General features: G+C 31.9%; 1 protein-coding gene across 5 annotated transcripts in view; it reads left to right on the top strand.

Annotated features, from left to right (window-relative positions):
• Positions 1 to 16,338, top strand: part of LOC106874729 (uncharacterized) — a 379,303-nt gene that overhangs the window by 24,278 nt on the left and 338,687 nt on the right. For 2 of the 5 annotated variants that reach the window (XM_052966439.1, XM_052966440.1), the window contains exon 2: positions 9,140 to 9,250. The exons of the other annotated variants lie outside the window; for them this stretch is intronic. The gene's annotated coding sequence lies outside the window, so the exon portion shown is untranslated. The remainder of the gene's footprint in view (positions 1 to 9,139; positions 9,251 to 16,338) is intronic. 5 annotated transcript variants of the gene reach the window in all.

Genomic DNA, 16,338 nt, shown 5'->3' with positions numbered 1-16,338 from the left:
GGTGACACGTAAAAGTACCCACTACACTCTCTGAGTGGTTGGCGTTAGGAAGGGCATCCAGCTGTAGAAACTCTGCCAAATCGGACTGGAGCCTGGTGTTGCCATCCGGTTTCACCAGTCCTCAGTCAAATCGTCCAACCCATGCTAGCATGGAAAGCGGACGTTAAACGATGATGATGAAGGTAGAAGTAAACAGCAACTTTGAAGTTTCCTCTCAGTTGCCTTCGTTAGACAGTGTGAAGCAAAGCATCTGAGGTGAAACTCTGTCAGCTATTTTCCTTGTAGAAGTAAATGTAATACTCAACTTAAGTGTATCAAGCCATTCTTCAGATAGTGTTTGACTACTTTTGTAAATAATTATACATGCAGACAAACACATGCTTAGTTATGTAAATGAGAAGTTCACTCTGCAACCACATAGTTTTGGTTTCATTTCCATTACAGAACATCTTGGGTAAATGTCTTCTACTATAGCCCTGGGATAACCAAAGTCTTGTGGGTAGACTTGGTAGATGGAAACCATAAGAAACTAAACATATGAACATATGACCGGACATAGACTTAACAAATTATAAATACACACACACACATTTATATGAATAGTTTTTTTTATTGAATTACAAATAATTCCACTAAATGATCTATATTTCTGGGAGCATTTTAGTCCTGTTGTGAAATGTGAATATTTTTTTAAATGATTAACAAAATTTATCGCCATATAAACTGTTTTACCTTCCTCTGATAAGGAAATTTCTGATTAAAAAGTAAATATTTGGAGTGTTAATATCCTGTATTAAAGTAATGAGAGTGGGGAACGTGTGTGTGTTTACACGCTCATGTATTTTAGGGATTTGTAACCTTGGCTTCTTTTGCATCACAGTTTCATACATTCCACTGAAAAACTAAATGCATTTGACAAAATGCTCTTCTAACAGAAAACAGAATCTCTTAGTACTCCAAACTTCTGCTTCTCATTGAAACATATAAGATTACCTATTATCTGTGTGAAAGTATTTAATAATGTTAATTGACTATTCAGGCAGAAAGGGTTGTTTTTAAATCAATAATAACATTGTGAATTCAAACATGTTTTCCTATAAAATAGGGCAGCATGCTGAGAAAGAATGCTTGGGTAAGTTGAACAGTGCATGCTCAGCAGACATTATTGTCTGAGCTATTAGTTTAATTTGGATGTAACGAGGGCAAAAAGACTGATGCATTGAATGTCACCAGACAAGGCTTGTATAATACGATTTAGTGCTTCACTTGCTGTTTTATGAGAGAGACTTGGTCTTTATTTATTACGAGAAAATTTGTGAAAACGAGTGAGATTTATCTAAAATTTTAATTGAACAGAGAAGTGCAATTGCAAAATTGTTTACTGCATCTTTTTTTTTTATTATAAGCACTGAATTGGTAGGAAATCAGAATCAATAATTTTCAGAGAGTTTTAGAAGGATCATTAGTTGAAGAAATTTTTTTTTAATGAAAAGATGTACATAAAAGTAATCAAAAGTAGTCAAAAGAAATTTGGTTGTAACTAGAAAAAAAAAATGTAAATAATGTGCTAAATAATGGGTATTGATCCATAAAATTTCTCTATGAGCTCATTATATTCTTTTAATTGAAATAGGCATCTTAAAGTTTTAGAAAATAAAAAGTCTAAAAAAAAAAAAAAAGAAAAACAAGAAAACAACGTCTTATTACACTTTGAGGAGAAACTATATTGCACTGATGTTTTTGCAAATATAAACAACCACTAGTAACATCTGCAAGTATTAGGGCTTATCAGAAAAAATAAACTGCTGTTTATCTTTCATATTGTTATAAGGTGATGAGCTGGCAGAGTTGTTAGCATGCTGGGCAAAACGGTTAGTGGTATTTCATCTTGTTTCATGTTCTGAGTTCCAATTCTGCCAAAGTTGACTTTGCTTTTCATTCTTTTGGGGGCAATAAAATAAATACCAGTTGAATACTGAGGTCAATGTAATCAATTTAGCCCCTCCTGCGAACTTGCTGGCCTTGTGCCAAAATTTGAAATCATTATTATCACTATAGGTGACGATATGACAGAATCATAAGCAAGCCAGACAAAATTCTTAGCAGGATTTTGTTCATCTTTATGTTCTGAGTTTAAATTCTGCTGAGGTTGACTTTGTCCTTTCAAGGTCAATAAAATAAGTATCAGTCAAATACTGGAGTCAATGTAATGAACTAGCCTTCTCCCTGTAAATTTCACACCTTGTGCCTATAGTACAAAGGATTATTATTATTGAAGGAAGTGCACTGGTAGATATGTTAGCATTTCAGACAAAATGTTATGCAGCATTTGTTCCAGTATCACATTCTGGGTTCAAATTCCATCTAGGTTGACCTTGCCTTTCATCATTTCAGGGTTGATAAAATAAATCCTAGTTGAGCATTGGGGTCGATGTAATTGATTCTGCCTCCCCCTGAGAATTTGAAACCATTATTATTATGTAAAGTAGTGAGCTGGCAGATCATTAGCATATCAGACAAAGCCCTTGACTTTCTTCATGTTTTGCCTTCAAATTCTGCTGAAGTTGATTTTAGCCTTTTGTCCATTCAGAAATTCAGCTAGAACCCCTCCCACCAAAATTTCAGGCCTTGTGCATACAGTAGAATGAGTTAATATTTTTAATCTTGTTTGTTCTACAATATTATCTTGTTGCAGTGAAGGACTTGCTTGTCTTAAGGCCTTTAAAGAAATTATGATCAGGATCTTGGTTCCAGGCTGGTTGAATCAAGTCAAGCATATCTTAGATTAGAGGTCTGAAAACTCAGCACATGTTTTCTCTAATGTTTAGCATGGTGCTAACAACTCTACTCCTTAAAAACAATGTTATATGAACTATAGCACAGTAAACACAGTCTTGGTAAGATGTCCTTTATAAAATATTTTGCATACTTATTGCAAGAAGTATAATGCTTTATGCTCAGGAATCTTTGCCTAGATCCTTATAGTTCAGTGGAAACTTTCATCTATCTTCAAACAGGATAATAAAGTGACTTGGTTCTGAAGGTTTAGGAAACAGCTGGCCTTTTCTATTAATGGATTCACATACTTAAGAAGGTTTTTGTTTGATATTACTCATTGATCTGCTTTCTTACAAACCATATTGACTTTAAGTTATAGAATTATCTATATGTTTCAACTGCTGCTTGATTTAAACAAGCCACTGCTGTTGTAATTTCCAAACATACAGACATAGTTGCCAGTAGTTTGGTGAGGAATGAGTTTAATGAAGTCAGTAATATGTGGAAGAGTAACAGAATAGCTTAGAATAATTAGAATATTATGTAACATTAATGTTAGGAATTTGTTCTTACTATTACAGCATTTAGCATATTTAATGGATTTATACTTTCTTTATCTTCATTAGACTTTGTTTTTACTTAAACTCTGAGTGTTGTTTATATCGTATTCAAAGTTTCCTAATCTCTGACTTGGAGTTTCATTTTCAGAACTTGTTCAGTTAATATTTAAGTGTGGATATGCTAGTAACATGAATATGATAATCATATAACTTTCATTTAGGATTTAAAACTAATATCATACACACACACATAGTTTTTATGATTGAATTGTCTTATAAAGTTAAATAAATTACTTCAAAATTTAGATCTTAAATGAAAAATTGGGATCTTTTTTAAAACGGGGGCCACATTTTTCATTAACGAAACACTTTGAAACTTGGAACACTGGTAGAATGTGTCATATAAAACATCTTTTTCTCTTAGTCTTCTTTAAAAAAAAAAGAAATCCCTAAGTTATTCCATGTTAAATTTGTCGTATTTCTGTAATTTCAACCAATCACTGACGTCCATTCAGCCGATATACATTAAGTGCCGACTACATAAACAAACGATTCTGAAACAATTCTATCGGTGATAGGGTTAGGGTTAGGGTAAAACAGCAAATTTAAAAAGAAAAAAACAAATAAAACAAAGAAAAAAAAAAAGAAAATGAAAACGAAGCTATGGAAATTAAATACGCTTTACACTGCTTAATCAGCCAAAGGAGTAAATATAAACAACTGAATACTTGTCAGTGATTGGTGGAAATTATCGAAATAAGACAATTTTTTACATGAAATAAATTCGAATACAAAAATATTTTTCTGTTCTATAACACAAAATAGATAAGTATACAAAGTTTGAAAGTCTTTCGGTACCAAAAACACTACGTAAAACATTAATGAAAAATGTGGCCCCCGTTTTAAAAAAGATCCAAAAATTACAAATTAATCTGGACACAGCTAATTGCTTATATGTATATTTGAAAATGTTACTACACTAGATTCATGTCTGCATCTACAATTTAACTATTGGTTCAGATATTTCATGTTAAACAATTGTATGTATTTCAAGCTTCTATGTCTGGCCATTCAGGGATAGGATTCATTAAGTGGGCTTTATCATTTTTACAACACTGAAAGCAAAGTCTTCAGCAGTTCTTTAACAACCTGACAAAAGTTACTGGCTATTTTCAGTTATACTTTGAAACCTACATTCTGGTAATGGAACAGTCAGTATGCCTTAATTATCATATAACTTTTTTAGATAATTGCATAGTTTCTTTTTTCTTTTGTCTTATTAATTTGCAGCCAAAGTGAATGATAGATGTGAGACATCATTAAGGACAACACAACTAGGTTATTACTCTCTCCTTGCACTCTGTTGACTTTATGATGATTGTTCCTCAATGGAAATAAATAAACATGCTACCATAATTTTCTTACCCAGCTAACATGGATTATTAAGGAGTTAAATAATCACTTTTCTTTAACTTAACCTTTGCTATTTTGCGTAACATTTTTTCCATGGAGAGGGACTGTAGCTGCAAAATCTTCCATAATATCACTCACTAACTAGTTAAATTTAAATTGTTTTTGCATCTATGTTGCTTCTAATTCTGACTGAAACTCCTATTACTGTAACATTGCTATTACAGCAGCTCACTTTTTTAATCTATACATTTGCTAAATTAATTATTTATTTTTTAATTTCTAGATATAAATCTCTCTTATGAAGATCAGTTAAGATTTTCCAAAACTCATTCTACATTGGAAACCAATGAAACTAGCTCTAGAAGTTTTGTCTATGAAACTAGAGTCTAGTATATTTATGTGTTATTATTTAGAAAACCAAGAATGATTTCAATGGTTTTATAACTATTATGAACACAGTGATAATATTGTAATTACGCATTTGTCTTTGTCTTAGTCTTCTGCTATATCCTTGACATGCTTTTTAGAAATACAAATATGTAATTTCTACTCAAGTTAATATATTGATGTAATTAAGGTGGTCTGCCGGCAGAGTCATTAGCATGCTAGGCAAAATGCTTAGTGGCATTTCATCCATCATTTCATTCTGTGTTCAAATTTTGCTGAGGTCTACTTCATCTTTCATCCTTTCAGGGTCAATAAAATAGGTACCTGCTGAGCACTTGGATTGATGTAGTCAACCTTACCCCTCCCTCAAAGTTGCTGGTCTTGTGCCAAAATTTGAAACCAATATATTGATGCTAATCTTGTTGCATTTTTCATATTAGAACTGTAACAGTGCAGGTGAAAGTCTGTTTATTAATTACTAAAGAATTCTAACCTCAGTGTAGTAATTCAGCGGGATACTATAATACGAAATATATTTTTATAATTTCATGTTATAAGAATGAAAACAATTTTATTCTGATATTTATAATTATTATTTTTTCACTTTTACTTAGTGGGTTAGAAATGACCAAATCGGATTTAATGAGATTTAAATGTCAGGAAAATATTACCCTGGTCACTTGATCTGGTATTTTTCTGCATTATTCCAGGTGAATAAGCAAGTAGGATAATGCATACTTTTATTTTGTTGAAACTATTGTTAAAGTAAAATAAATGCTTGAAATGTTTGGAAAGTGTTTTTATAAATCTTTACCTAACAATGGCTTAACATCCTAACAGAGTTAATAATGAGTGGATTAGATTAAAATATATACATCATTTACTGGCTAATCCTCTACTTGTTGCTTGAATAGATTAATGATTTCATAATACCATATGATTGTAAGCTTTATTTAGATCACTGCGATAAATGTTCATATTACATTCTAAACATTATTACAACTGTACATATTTGCTGATTTTTCTTTTATTCTTTTAGCATTCATCTTAATCAGCTCATTCTTTTGTAAATTATTAATACATATTTAGTATTTTCAATTTTTGATTAGTAGAAAAAATATAATTTCAGAAAACAAATTTTTTTTCCTGTGAGAGTTAGATGCATTTAATAATTTTGAATAATTCAATAGAAGAAGAACTTTATAAAAATTTTTGTTTTAATTCTTTGGATAGTTAAGAAAATAATTATATGTATTTAATATGGTTGATATTCCATTGAAATGAGGAGGATGAGGTTTGGACAAAAATTTGTATTTGAGAAACCCTAGTAAGCTCAGTTTGAAGTAACTTACAGTATAAAGAAAGCTGCTCAAATGCTCAGCAGTAAATCATGGATTCATCACCCTATGTATGGCAGATGTAAGGTGCTTAGCATAGTTGGTTTCAGTTTAACTCTCTTTGAACTGGAATTTTGTCTGTTGACATCTTATCTTCTGTTTTGATTGTTCATAAATATTTCAAGATATCTTGAAAATATTATTCTTTAAAAGGAAAAGAGATTGTGCTTTCTTTTATAATAAAAAAATTTTAACAATAAAATGTAAATAAAATGTGATAGCTAGTTACAGCACTATGATTTTAATATTGTTTCATATGCAAAGAGCAAAAGAATTAAATACAATTATAAAAACTTAAACATAGGTGCACGTGTGGCTTCCCAACCACATGGTTCCAGGTTCAATCCTGTGTCTTCTACTATAGCCTTGGGCCGATCAAAGCCTTGAGAGTGGATTTGGTAGATGAAAACTCAAAGAAGCCCATCTTGTATACATGTATATGTTCTCCCCATCATCACTTGACAACTGATTTTGGTGTGTTTGTGTCCCCATTACTTGGTAGTTTGGTGAAAGAGACTGATAGAATAAGTACTAGGCTTACAAAGATTAAGATCTGGGGTTGATTTGTTCAACTAAAGGTGGTGCTCCTGCATGGCTACAATTAATTGAATGAAATGTGTAAAAGAGTAAAAGAGTATACAAAAACAAAGTATCAAAGTCTATGATCCATTGGAGACTTCACTGATGATCTTTATCAAAGTCAACTTAACCTGAAACTGAGTTACTTTCCCAAAAGGTGTTGGCTTCTTTACTGTAAACTGATGGTGCTAGTTCATTTTGACAAGTAGTTCGTGTTTCTTGGTTCTTGTTTACTGCAAAATAGATGAGCAATTTGTGAGTTGTCTTGACCACACGTATAATAGAATAACATCTGAACCACTGACCTACCAACTGATTGTCCAGCCTTCCATTGATTCAGTTATCCATACAAGTAATAAAGAAACTAGAATATACATAATTCATTTTAATGGTAGTAAAAGGTTGGCACTATAAGAAAATTTTCTTTTCTGAAGGTGTTTAATGATTACTTTAGAATGATGTAAAAAGAGGCAATGTTCATTCTCAAAGTAGTCTTTATTCATCTGGAATGAACACTGCGAATAGTTTGGAAATGCTCTAAGCTAAAATTCTTTTTTGTAGCTTTGGTTAAGAAATAATTCTGTAAGTTTATGCTTAAAAGATAGGATTCTAAGACTAAAGAAATAGATTTAACATGTGTATAATGGAAAATCTTTTATATAAAATTAAAGCTAGATAATACTTTACTTTCACTGAAAAACTAATATATTTGATTTGTATTTTAGTTTAAGATTATGCAGCTTTACATGAAGTAAGCTGGTTGTGTGGTTAATATTGCTAATCACTCATGGTTTAAATTCTGCCAGTTATTTATTACTAATTAGATAAGCAACTCACAAGAGCTTTGCAGCCTCAACCTCCATGCCTATTCTGACAAATGTGCTCGGTGTTAATATTCACGGAGAAACAAGGGTAACATGGAAATTTATAGCCCTTAGGAGAAATGATTAGGGAAAGTATTAAGTTTGGTGTTTGTGGGATGAGACATAGCAAGAATCAAGGTAAGTACTTTGGGATGGTCTGGAGTAGAGTTGGCATGTGGCCTACCATTTCAGAAAATCAAAAACCATTGTAGAAAATACTTCTGCCAAACCATAGTTAAAAGACTTTGCTGATATTATGACTGACAATAAAGGGCCTTGACAAAGTTTTTCCATTTCATTATATTAGGAATAATCATATTATGTATAGTATAGTTGAGCAACAAGTAGAGGATTAGCCAATAAATTATGTACACACTTGAAGCTAATCCACTCATTATTGACTCTGTTAAAATGTTAAACCATTTATAAAAAACACTTTCCAAATATTTCAACCATTCATTTTTACTGGAGCAGTTGATGTTAGAATTGGCTGAACACCAAAGTATTTGGTTACATCCTTTTAAATTCTGAGTTCAAATCCTATCCATGTTGGCTTCATATTTTATCACCCAAAGGTCTATAAAACAAATATCAAGCAAATACTGGGAGTAATTTTGTTGACTATACTTCTTGAAAGTTGCACCTCAATCGTCTAACAAACCTGTAAAAAAAATAATAAGAGTAAAAGAACATTTGTTTGATATTTATGCATTACTGACTTCAGAAAGTGGTATGATATTTGAGAAGATATTTTTTAATAAAATATTTGCCTTATTTCATCTGGAATCTCAACAAATCTTTGTTGCTTGCTATATTTTGAAAAATAATTGAAAGGATTTTCATATTAGAATTTTTATATTTTTGCTCACTGATTTTTCTGGTATATGTTAACTAGTTTATACTCAGAAATTGGTATCACTTGATTTTATCATCTCTTATTTTCTTGTTACCAGACAAGATTATGTGTTGCAAATTGTTTCGAATGTTCATTTTGAAATTTAAATTATCTGTATAAACTTGGGTTTATGAATAGCAATGACTAATTGATCTACAATACTGTTGCATAGATGTTATGGTTAGATAGTGTCTGACATAATCCTAGGTGAGTTTTCTTTGCATTTATTGACATTTCAGCAACATTTAACATCTTATGTTTTTATAGATGAGAAAGTGCAGATATGGCTTCCTAACCACATGGTTTTCATGTACAACTCCAATGCATGGAATCTTGAGCAAGTGTCATCTGCTATAAGTCCAGGCCAACCAAAGCCTTGTGAGTAAATTTCATAGACAGAAGCTGAAAGAAACCCATCAGATGTATTTGTGCGTGTGTGTGTTTGTGTATGCATGTAACTGTCTCATTGATCTTGACATCTCAGAGTTATAAACAAGCATCATGCATTATTCAAGTTAAGTTCTTTGTTTCCAATCTTCTGTGAAAACATGTCTAGTCATGGGGAAAATATTATCTTATTTGGAAACAGATGAAAATTGGTGGCAGGAAGAGTATCTGGCTGTAGAAAACATTTCTCAATGAATTCCAACTGACATGTGTGCTTTTATTGATGGTAACCATTTGTTGAATGAATTATTTTTATCTATTTTTTCAAGATTATGTTTGTGCATAGATTAGGAATAACTCATACCTATTACCATCAACTTATAAGTTTTCTATCATCACTAAAACAGCTACTGACTGTTTCCAATCTGGAGGTATATTGTAATATTTTAGTATACGAATATAATTTCAAAATTACTTGTTATAAAAATAATACTTATTGGCTGGAAGGAAGTCAAAGCATGGTTCAAACAACAAATACATTCCTTACTGACAAGCTGGCACATGAATTTAAGCTACCATAACTTTCTTTAAAAATTTTTTTGGTTTTAATTTTTTTTAGTCATAATTGTTTCAATATATCTGAGAAATTTTTAGTTGATTTTGATTAAAGTGATTTTAAAAAGACTGAATCAAATTAAATGCTTTTTGAAACTGTGATATAGATCACAGTTTCAAATTACAATTTGAAACTGTAATATAAATCAAATTTGAAATTAACTGATGACTAACTGTTGTAATTTTTTTATAATTTGGTACTTATAGTTTATAGATTAAAAAAAAAAAATTGCAATTCAAATTATATTTCTTTTAATACAGGCAGTTAACTGAATGTGTATTACTTTCTTTGAATCATATCATTTTTAAATACGTATTAGGTACTAAATCAAACTATATTGTTGTCTCACAGTTCTATTCATGATCACAGCATAAAATAATATTCTATTGATTAGAAATACCAATCTTCTCAGCATGAAATTAAATTTTTAATTTCATTTTTCTATTTAATGTCAATCTCAGCATGCAAAAAATTTGCATCCAGATGATGATCATCATTGTCATGATGGTAGCAGAGGCAAGCATGACAATGACAATGATAACAACACTACCACTGACAACGACAACCACCACCACCATCATTGTAATCATAATTATAGTAGTTTGAAGTGTTTTATGTTAGAGTACCAATCTTTATTATAAAAAGTTTAATAGTCCCCCATTAAAAGTCCAACAGTTTTATTTAAGTCATTATTTTGTGCAGATCATTGCTGATTAATCAAGTATGATCCAACCATGACAATTCCATCTTTTTTCTCTGGCGTAATATATATTGGAGAACATTGTTTATCTAATATGTGTTTCATTTTTATTTATAAACTAGTGTGTGATTGGAGAGTGATTAAGCTGCTATTTCTAGCAGATTGCAGGACCAATTAAGGGCTGCTCCCACATTAGCTTGAGTGTTTCTTAGGATATTATTCTCTGCTAGAAAATGCAGATTAACTACTTAACTAGGATATCCTAAAAACAAAACCACAAAGCAAAAATATCAATAATTGGTTTTTCTCATAGACATCTTTCAATATCATTTAATGACTAGCAAAAGGCATAGTGACTGGATCTCACTGGGTTTGGTTATTGGTAATCAATGTGTGTATTTGAATGGTTATTAGCATCATCAACAAAGTCACCAGGTTTCCTTTGTTGTAAATCAGTTGCATTGATTCATATCATATTATTCTCTACTACATTCATCTCTGTATAGTTGCCATTCAGTTTCATTGATATAAATAATACTGCTAGCTGTGACAACATCAAGACATTTACTTATATCTGGACATGATTTAAGCAAAATGTTGCATGAAGTTTCTGTTTTTCATAATTTCTATTTTTCACCAAGAGAATTAGCTGATGTTCTTTGATACAAATTGTTCTCTGATCTGTTATGTGTTTGTGATGTTATTGTCCAGACTTATTCAGAAGTTGTGGTGCTCTATGACTGTTACTCATGTTTACTCAGTGTACTTTCGCTTTAATCTATCAATCTTCTCAGCATGCAATTGAATTCTCAATTTCATTTAAACAATTTAATCTATCATGTTATTAGAATTTAGTAGTTGATATTGGTTTCAAATTTTGGCACAAGGCCATTAATTTCAGTGGTGAAGAAGGGGAGGTAAATCGATGACATCAACTCCAGTGCTCAGCTGGTACTTATTTTATCAACCCCCAAAAGACGAGAGGCAAAGCTGACCTTGGTGGAATTTGAACTCAGAGCATGATGTCAGAAGAAACGTCACTAAGCATGCCTGGTGTGCTAGTGATGCCTTGATCAAGTGTCAGCTTGCCACCTTGATTCAGAAGTTAATACTAAAAGTGCAATATGATATTTTGATAAGTTTTGTCATTCATAATTTTTGTTTACATCTGTTGAGGTATTACTTTGGGCGTCAGTCAAGAAGAGAAAGATTGTTTTTGTTGATTTTTCATTTTATTTGTCATAAGTTGAGGTATTCTGAGAAATCCATAACCTATTCTGATTTTTAGTTGTATATTATATCATCATCATCATCATCATCATCATCATCGTTTAACGTCCGCTTTCCATGCTAGCATGGGTTGGACGATTTGACTGAGGACTGGTGAAACCGGATGGCAACACCAGGCTCCAGTCTGATTTGGCAGAGTTTCTACAGCTGGATGCCCTTCCTAACGCCAAACATATTATATTATATAATATTATAATATTATATTATATTATATATCATATTATATAACATAAATGAGCTTAAAAATGTTTAAGCATTACATAATCTGTGAATATGTGTGTTTGTTTGTGAGGTCAGTATTGGATATCACAAGTATGTCTTTTTAAATGAAGACTACCTCAATTTATATAGTTGAAGAGGTCTGACATCCACTTAGCCTTTACATTATCTTTTACATATTGGACATGGAGTCCTTTATTTGATCTAAAATTACATAATAGACTATATGTGTCCAGCCCAATTTCCTTTAGCCTTTATAAATTTCACAACATACCATTTTTATACTTTTAGTTAGATTATGTTTTGGCCATGACTTTTACATAAATATAGCTTCTTAGGTGGACAGACCTTTTGTTAAAATATGATTGGCATCATGCAATAGATGTGTGAACCACATGGTTTTTATCACAAGAACTGATAATCCTTGGTGGAGTATTTATATATTCTGTGTTACATATACATGCATATATGTTCATGTATATATTTGTATACATAAATGTGTAATCGTGTCTGCCTGTCTGTGTGTGTGTTTGGGGTTACTCTAACTCCTCCCACACCATCCAACCGATTTTAATGATTTTTGGCACATAGGTACATCACATGCCTTGAAGTTCAAATAAGGCTGGAATTTTTCAAAAGCTCAATAATACTCAGTTGGCATCGATTTTTGTGAGCTCAATCAGGCATTTGAATGGAAATGCCCATAACGATGTTATTTTTCCTGCAGCTTTTGCATTTTTTGTCCGATTTTGATGAAAATGAATTTTAAGAAATCAATAGGCTTTTTGTATGCAATTACCCATAGGATTAATATTTAATGCAGTAACTTTTACAGAATTCATTCGATTTTGATGAAATTTTACATTTAGGTAAAGTTTATGGTCAGAGTCATGTAGTAGAATTAGAATTAAACTGGTGAAATGCAGAAATCATCAAAATTCACTCACAATAAAATAATGAACTGATTTTGAAGAAAATTGACCCATGTGTAAAATTATGTACTTCGACATATGAAACATTGATTATTCATATAATGTATAGGGATTTAAAAGTCAATGGGGTATTTTCATGTAAATGGTCACATGGATTCTATTTTATGACATAACCTTAACACTTTTCTTTGGATTTTGCTGAGATTGGACACGCTGATCAATTTTGTACAGAGGGTGGCATTAAAGGGAGGAGAAATAAACAAACATCACTCTCAATGGAACGAGGTACACCCAAAAGTTTGACTGTGATTTCAGACGATCCAGTATGTAGGAGTATGTTGAAAGCATTAACCAGATAAAATCCCTGCTGAACCAGATGTAACATCTTAATGGGTAATAGTTGGCACGGGGAATGTGGAAAATTTCAATACAAGGTCAAAGGTGGGCTTAACTTCAACATGGAAAACATGAGCAACACTGGGTCCAACAGCTAGTGCATATATATTGGGTTGGCAACTAAGTTCCCGCGTTTTTTTTTAATCAAATTTTTTTTAAAGGTTTGATAAAAAATAACAACTAATTAATCAACATTGTATTGACCCTTGTTGTTTACAACTTCTTCCCAACGTTCAACAAGATTTTTAATACCTTGTTGGTAGAAATCATCGATTTTGACTCAAAAAAATTGATCCAAATTCTACATCAGTATTGAACGAAACTCTGCACATAGCATTTAAAAGAAATCAAAAGAGGTGGAAATCCGTTGGTGCCAAATTAGAGGAGTATGGCGGGTGTGGCAGCACTTCCCAGCCATGCGTTTGAATGGCTTCCTTGGTCATATTGGTGATATGAGGGTGAGCATTGTCGTGCAGCAGAAGAACTCCATGCTGCCGATTAGGTCTTTTCTCTTGAATAGCCATGTTGAGTCGTTCCATCCGTTGAGCATACAGTTCCGCGTTGACTGTTTGGTTCCGTTCAAGCAATTCATAATGGATAATCCCTTCCCAGTCCCACCATACGCACAACACCGTTTTACATGGATGAAGATCTTGTTTCATGCGCGGTGTTGCTTGTTTACTGGGGCTAAGCCATTCCTTACACTGCTTCAAATTGATGTACAGGCACCATTTTTTGTCGCCAGTAATGATTCGATAAAGAAATTGTTGCTTGAGTCCATGAGTTTTGGTAAATTCCTTTCCTTGTGGATTTTTTATTGTGGTACAAGTAAACTAGCGGAGATTGTGACTCGTTGATTTTTGTTGTTGTCACTTAAAGTATGTGGAACTCATGCTCCATACTTCTGAACCTTTCCCATCGAGTGAAGATGCTTCTCTATAGCAGTGTGGGAGCATTTCATTTTCTCTGCTAGTTCCCTTGTCATTTGACGAGAATTTTCATGCAAAAGTTGGTTTAATTGCTCTTCATCGAACTCAACTGAAAAAAAATTGATTCTAAAATTAAAAAAAACGGTGGGAACTTTGTTGCCAACCCAATAAATATATATATATATATATATATATATATATATATATATATATATACACACTCTAAATATTGTTGGTTTGAATTTCACCTTTCACCTTAATTTTTGTAAATGGTTTTAAAGTGATTTTTTATAGTCTTGATACCTATACATTGGCTTACCATCTATCTACCTCTCATCATTTTTTTTCATTAAGTGCTAAAACCATTATGGTCGGGTTTGTTCTCATACGATTCAAGTATTTAACTGCATTTGTATTATATTCCAACACATGTTTGGTGACCTTAGTAACCATAACCTTATCAAAATTTAACATCATTATCATGTCGTTTGCATTTGCTTGCACATGACTATAAATAATATTTATCAAACCATCTTTCTCTGATCATTCTGTCCTTTCCTCAGTTCTTTGGCAACAGTCATCTTCAAAGCAATCAGAATTATTTTACACTAGGTTTTCATTACTGTTTTACTGATTATCTCCAACACTATAAAGATGATTTCTGCAAGAATCAAGTTATTTCTCTTTTAACTGTTTTCTCAAATTCTCTTGGTTATAATTTTGACTTGCTGATTAGCCTCAGATCAATGTTTGATGAAACAGATACTTCAGCTATGACCACCCTCTCTCTTTTCCTCAGATGTAATGTTATCAGAACTTCATTGTATACATTCTTTAATAAGATGCATTCGTCTTCAACAAACAACTCAAAGTAGTGAGTTGAAGGTGAATTAGCTGTTATTTCTACCTGGTTTAATGACTGCTTCTAGGTTGTCTTAGCATATAGTCAGTAGTTCATAAGGAGGCAAAAATTTATTGAATCAACCTCAGTGTATTACAAGAATTTGTTTTTATTGATCCTTGAAAGATAATACATAAAATTTATTTTAACACTGAACTTTAGACAACACAACAAAAGTTTAACCTAAGCTCTACCATTTTTGACAATTCTCTTCATCTGTTTTATTAGACATTTTAAGTTTATGGCTTCTTGTTTTATTAATATACCCATTGTTCTAAAAGTTTTGTAAGCCTGGGTTGTCATTGTTTTAATCTCAGGTCAGCTCAGTAACAGCTGATCAATAATCACAAGTGTCTCAGTGATGGTGATCTCTGATATTTTTATTCAGTCATTGTGCATCTAGTACAAAATTATCTAGTGTTTTTTGTCACTAGTGGCAGAGTGTAATTTGAGGGAAATTTGGGTGAAGTGTTGAGAACAGCCTATGTAAATGGGGCCTTCTCTTAGAATGTGCCTGAAAGACAAGAAATCTTGCTAGAAATCACTCTTAGGGTAAGGATAATTCTGAGTCTGGCAGTTCCTTGAATGACCCTAAATTAGTGTCCTATTGGCATACCTCATTTCACACTTTGATATACTTTTGTTTTCTAGGCCTGTTTATATTTACAATTCTCTAATGATCCCTACTAGTTTTTGATTTATTCTTTTAATGTTCCCTTCATATCCACCTCATTGTGAAAAATAAAAGGAATAATAATCATTATTATTAATTTTTTTTTTTCCTTTAGTTTTCGTAAATTCCTTTCCTTGTGGATTTTGATTGCAGTAGATTGTTCTATACATTTATTGATTCATTTGTGCATTGAAAGTATTTCTCTTTTCATCTTTTGGGTCAAAATTGAAAGGTTAACAAAAGTTAAGCATTATCTCTAAAGTGATATTAAATCTCTTGTCTTTAAAATCATTTCTCTGTCAGGTTTTGCTGTTAAATAAAATATCAGTTAAGTGCCATTTCACTTAAACTGATGTTACTTAACAATCTTTGAGAATTTGACTAAGACATGCAGGTATACATACACACTTGCACACTTTCCTG

Source organism: Octopus bimaculoides, chromosome 3 (assembly GCF_001194135.2).
Source record: "Octopus bimaculoides isolate UCB-OBI-ISO-001 chromosome 3, ASM119413v2, whole genome shotgun sequence".
In the NCBI taxonomy this organism is placed as follows: domain Eukaryota; kingdom Metazoa; phylum Mollusca; class Cephalopoda; order Octopoda; family Octopodidae; genus Octopus; species Octopus bimaculoides.
The sequence above is the reverse complement of the archived record's forward strand: the minus strand, read 5'-3'. Positions and strand labels throughout refer to the sequence as shown.